General features: G+C 43.0%; 1 protein-coding gene across 12 annotated transcripts in view; it reads left to right on the top strand.

Moving 5' to 3' along the window:
- Positions 1-234: 234 nt before the first annotated feature.
- The window catches only part of SANBR (SANT and BTB domain regulator of CSR), a 59,468-nt gene continuing 53,702 nt past the window's right edge, over positions 235-6,000 (top strand). For all 12 annotated transcript variants that reach the window (XR_001038116.4, XM_060412140.1, XM_042246112.2 and 9 more), the window contains exon 1: positions 235-343. The gene's annotated coding sequence lies outside the window, so the exon portion shown is untranslated. The remainder of the gene's footprint in view (positions 344-6,000) is intronic.

The following is a 6,000-nucleotide window of genomic DNA, read 5'->3' as shown; positions in this document are numbered from 1 at the left end:
CATCTGGTTGCTAAGAGACAGGACGCTGGGAGGGTGGGGACGCTGCACTGCGACAGGCCTGAGAAAGAATTAGAAGGGGGGCAGGGAAGAAACGCTAGGCCGAGTAGCCGCTCTTCGCAGCACCCGCTCCCTGCAGCCCGAAAGGAGCTCGTCGTTCATTGGCTGCGCCGTTGCGGCGCTGGCCTGCGATTGGCCAGGCGGCGTCAATCTCCGCGTTCCCCGCCCCGCGGCGCTGGTACCCCAGCGGTTGGGTTTGAGGGTCTGGTCGCGGCCGCTTCATGGCGCGGGTGGTGCGGGGCTCTGCAGGTGACGCGGGCGAAGCGAGGGCCATTGCGGCCTAGAGGTGAGTGACGAGCCGAGGAAGCTCGGGGGCTGGTTGGGGGCGGAAAGTGCGGCGAGAGGCGTTACCATTGGCGGCTAGCGGCCCCCTCTGCGGCCTCCTCCGCTTTAGGGCCGGGTCGGAGTCTCGCTAGTGGAAAGTGCCCCCGAACCGCCCCCACGTGCATCGAGCGGCCCGCTGGCTCTGCCTTCTCCAGATCCCCAAAGCCGGTCTCTCCAGTGAACCAGCTGAGGGAGCACAGCGTCTGCAGTCCTGGCCCCACCCCTAGTCCCTGCCCTGCATCTTCCCCTGCCTCGGCCCACTGCTTTCCCCGCGCCTTTGTCCACCCCTCACCCGCTCAGCGCCCAGAGTTTCTGCACCCGAAGGCAGGCGGGAGACCACCAAGGTCTGGGGTGCCTTAGAGGACGTGCAGTGCAGCGAGCCTTTGGGCCTAAGGTTGCGGGGCTTTGATATGTTCTTTCTAGGTTTCAATTGTGGTTTTATTTTCTCCTTCACTATGAAAGCCAGAGGCCCATTCTCGTGGTCAGAAAGCCTTGGGCACAAGGCTTCTACCCTGGTGATGACTCAGTGTTGTCGCCCATCCTCTGTTATGCCAGAAGCCTTTGACCTGCCCTGCTGGCTCCTCTAGCACCTATCCTTCTCAGCCTAGGGGGAAAGTCTCTGTCTACCAGATCTTTTTCTATTTGAAAATAGGAAAAACAGATGCCAGTCTTGGACCTCTGTTTGTCTTGTTAGTACATTTAAACTCCCATCGTGGAAATGGAGAGGGCATGAGATGTGTTAAAAAGTGTATTTAGAGTAGTAAACAATTTTTATTTTTGGTAAATAACATTTCTCATACTAAACAGTATGTTTTTAATATTTTATCATGAATGGGAGTAAAATCTAGTAATAGTATAATTTGAGCTTCAAACTTTTTCTTATAGGCAGTTTTTGATAAGTCTGTACTTCTTTTCCAGAAGGGGATGCACAGTTGCAACTACTCGGAGAGAATTCTGACTCTAGGGATGCTTTCTTGAACATCTGTTTAATTGGAATTAATACTGGGTAGTTTTCCCTTGCTTGGTGTGATTCAGTTGTGTACGGAAAATATCAACAGAAAAAAATTGTTTTTCACATTTAGATGTTCAGTTCAGTTAGTTCAGTCGCTCAGTCATCTCCAACTCTTTGTGACCCCATGGACTGCAGCAGGCCAGGCCTCCCTGTCCATCGCCAACTCCTGGAGTTTACTCAAACTCACGTCCATTGAGTCAGTGATGCCATCCAACTGTCTCATCCTCTGTTGTCCCCTTCTCCTCCTGCCTTCAGTCTTCCCCAGCATCGGGGTCTTTTCAAATGAGTCCGTTCTCGAATCAGGTGGCCAAAGTATTGGAGTTTCAGCTTTAGCATCAGTCCATCCAATGAATATTCAGGACTGATTTCCTTTAAGATGGACTTGTTTGATCTCCTTACAGTCCAAGAGACCCTCAAGAGTCTTCTCCAACACCGCAGTTCAAAAGCATCAATTCTTCGGTGCTCAGCGTTCTTTATAGTCCAGCTCTCACATCCATATATAACTACTGGAAAAACCATAGCCTTGACTAGATGGACCTTTGCTGGCAAAGTAATGTCTCTGCTTTTTAATATGCTGACTATGTTGGTTGTAACTTTTCTTCCAAGGAGCAAGTGTGTTTTAATTTCGTGGCTGCAGTCACCATCTGCAGTGATTTTGGACCCCAAGAATATAAAGTCTATCACGGTTTCCATTGTCTCCGCATCTATTTGCCATGAAGTGATGGGACTGGATGCCATGATCTTAGTTTTCTCAGTGTTGAACCTCAAACCAACTTTTTCACTCTTCTCTTTCACTTTCATCAAGAGGCTTTTTAGGTCTTCACTTTCTGCCACAAGGGTGGTGTCATCTGCCTATATGAGGTTATTGATATTTCTCCCAGCAACCTTGATTCCAGCTTGTGCTTCTTCCAGCCCAGCGTTTCTCATGATGTACTCCTCATAGAAGTTAAATGAGCAGGGTGACAATATACAGCCTTGATGTACTCCTTTTCCTATTTGGAACCAGTCTGTTGTTCCATGTCCAGTTCTAACTGTTGCTTCCTGACCTGCATACAGATTTCTCAAAAGGCAGGTCAGATGGTTTGGTATTCCTATCTCTCTCAGAATCTTCCACAGTTTATTGTGATCCACACAGTCAAAGGCTTTGGCATAGTCAATAAAGCAGAAATAGATGTTTTTCTGGAACTCTCTTGCTTTTTCCATGCAGATGTTGGCAATTTGATCTCTGGTTCCTCTGCCTTTTCTAAAACCAGCTTGAACATCTGGAAGTTCACGGTTCACATACTGCTGAAGGCTGGCTTGGAGAATTTTGAGCATTACTTTACTAGCGTGTGAGATGAGTGCAACTGTGCGGTAGTTTGAGTATTCTTTGGCATTGCCTTTCTTTGGAATTGGAATGAAAACTGAGCTTTTCCAGTCCTGTGGCCACTGCTGAGTTTTCCAAATTTGCTGGCATATTGAGTGCAGCACTTTCACAGCATAATCTTTCAGGATTTGAAAGAGCTCAACTGGAATTCCATCACCTCCACTAGCTTTGTTTGTAGTGATGCTTTCTAAGGCCCACTTGACTTCACATTCCAGGATGTCTGGCTCTAGGTGAGTGATCACACCATCGTGATTATCCGGGTGGTGAAGATCTTTTTTGTACAGTTCTTCTGTGTATTCTTGCCACGTCTTAATATCTTCTGCTTCTGTTAGTTCCAGACCATTTCTGTCCTTTATTGAGCCCATCTTTGCATGAAATGTTCCCTTAGTATCTCTAATTTTCTTTTTTTCCATGTTAAGTGTTTGTTAAAGTAAGATTTATTTTTCAAACAGGATCATTTTCTTCTAAAAAGCAACCAGTAGCCTACAAATTTCAAACAATGTTTAACCAAGAAAATCTAGAACAGCAAAAGTCTGTGGGTACTTCCATAGAAGCTGTGTAATAGCATTTGAGTTCTACCATCCTGGTTAAGTCTTCTGTCAGAGGCTCTGGCATTTTTGCCCATCATCTTGTCAACATATTTTCCTGTTGCTGCTTGCATATCACAGTTGGGTATCTTTGAATTTTTATCTTTCCAATTTCATTGTGTGAAATTATTTTCTCAAAATTTACTGATTCACATTTTATGAAGTTAAAATGTATTTCCTCCTCATTTTTTTCCTTTTAAACGTAAAAAAAAAAAATTGGCTTTCTTTTCAGTCTTTGCTGTTGTTTGTGTCACTCCCAAATTTAGAATAATCTCTAACTTTCCTTTTGAAGCTTTATTTTCCCTCTCTCTTAGAAAAACCTTTGAAAGTTGACTGCCACATTTCACATTATTTATGGCTTAAAACTGCTGGGTTCCCTGTAGAAGTTCAGTATTTACTTTAAGACAATATCCTGACTTATTATTGCAAATTTATTATTCCTCTGTACATCCTTCTTTTAACTAGACTGGCCATACTGTTATACTTGCTTTATGATAGTTTTTTTATTTTTTGAATATAAATTTATTTATTTTAATTGGAGGCTAAATACTTTACAATATTGTATTGGTTTTGCCATACATCAACATGAATCCTCCACGGGTGTACACATGTTCCCCATCCTGAACCCGCCTCCCACCTCCCTCCCCATACCATCCCTCTGGGTCATCCCAGTGCACCAGCCCCGAGCATCCTGTATCTTGCATCAAACCTGGACTGGCGGTTCATTTTACATATGATATTATACATGTTTCAATGCCCTTCTCCCAAATCATCCCACCCTCCCCCTCCCCCGCAGAGTCCAAAAGACTGTTCTATACATCTGTGTCTCTTTTCCTGTCTCACATACAGGGTTATCATTACCATCTTTCTAAATTCCATATATATGTGTTAGTATACTGTATTGATGTTTTTCTTTCTGGCTTACTTCATTCTGTATAATAGGCTCCAGTTTCATCCATCTCATCAGAACTGATTCAAATGTATTCTTTTTAATGGCTGAGTAATATTCCATTGTGTATATGTACCACAGCTTTCTTATCCATTCATCTGTTGATGGACATCTAGGTTGCTTCCATGTCCTGGCTATTATAAATAGTGCTGTGATGAACATTGGGGTACACATGTCTCTTTCAATTCTGGTTTCTTCAGTGTGTATGCCCAGCAGTGGGATTGCTGGGTCATAAGGCAGTTCTATTTGTAGTTTTTAAGGAATCTCCACACTGTTCTCCATAGTGGCCATACTAGTTTGCATTCCCACCAACAGTGTAAGAGGGTTCCCTTTTCTCCACACCCTCTCCAGCACTTATTGCTTGTAGACTTTTGGATCACAGCCATTCTGACTGGCATGAAATGGTACCTCATTGTGGTTTTGATTTGCATTTCTCTGATAATAAGTGATGTTGAGCATCTTTTCATGTGTTTGTTGGCCATCCGTATGTCTTTGGAGAAATGTCTGTTTAGTTCTTTGGCCCATTTTTTGACTGGGTCATTTATTTTTCTGGAATTGAGCTGCAGGTGTTGCTTGTATATTTTTGAGATTAATTCTTTGTCAGTTGCTTCATTTGCTATTATTTTCTCCCATTCTGAAGGCTGTCTTTTCACCTTGCTTATAGTTTGCTTTGTTGTGTAGAAGCTTTTAATATTAATTAGGTCCCATTTGTTTATTTTTGCTTTTATTTCCAATATTCTGGGAGGTGGGTCATAGAGGATCTTGCTGTGATTTATGTCAGACAGTGTTTTGCTTATGTTTTCCTCTAGGAGTTTTATAGTTTCTGGTCTTACATTTAGATCTTTAATCCATTTTGAGTTTATTTTTGTGTATGGTGTTAGAAAGTGTTCTAGTTTCATTCTTTTACAAGTGGTTGACCAGTTTTCCCAGCACCACTTGTTAAAGAGATTATCTTTTCTCCATTGTATATTTCTGCCTCCTTTGTCAAAGATAAGCTGTCCATAGGTGTGTGGATTTATCTCTGGGCTTTCTGTTTTGTTCCATTGATCTATATTTCTGTTTTTGTGCCAGTACCATACTGTCTTGATGACTGTGGCTTTGTAGTAGAGCCTGAAGTCAGGCAGGTTGATTCCTCCAGTTCCATTCTTCTTTCTCAGCTCTAATTTTCTTGAAGAGATGTCTAGTGTTTCCCATTCTATTGTTTTCCTCTGTTTCTTTGCACTGATTGCTGAGGAAGGCTTTCTTATCTCTCCTTGCTGTTCTTTGGAACTCTGCATTCAGATGGGTATATCTTTCCTTTTCTCCTTTGTCTTTCACTTCTGTTCTATTCGCAGCTGTTTGTAAGACCTCCTCAGATAACTGTTTTGCCTTTTTGGATTTATTTTCCTTGGGGATGGTCTTGATCACTGCCTCCTGTACAATGTCACAAACCTCCATCCATAGTTCTTCAGGCACTCTGTTTCTCACTTCCACTGTATCATCATAAGGGATTTGATTCAGGTCATACCTGAATGGTCTAGTGGTTTTCCCTACTTTCTTCAATTTAAGAATAAGTAGTTCATGATCTGTGCCACAGTCAGCTCCTGGTCTTGTTTTTGCTGACTATATAGAGCTTCTCCATCTTTGGCTGCAAAGAATATAATCAATCCGATTTCCATATTGACCATCTGCTGATGTCCATGTGTAGAGTGGTCTCTTGTGTTGT

Source organism: Ovis aries, chromosome 3 (genome assembly GCF_016772045.2).
Source record: "Ovis aries strain OAR_USU_Benz2616 breed Rambouillet chromosome 3, ARS-UI_Ramb_v3.0, whole genome shotgun sequence".
In the NCBI taxonomy this organism is placed as follows: Eukaryota; Metazoa; Chordata; class Mammalia; order Artiodactyla; family Bovidae; genus Ovis; species Ovis aries.
The sequence above is the reverse complement of the archived record's forward strand: the minus strand, read 5'-3'. Positions and strand labels throughout refer to the sequence as shown.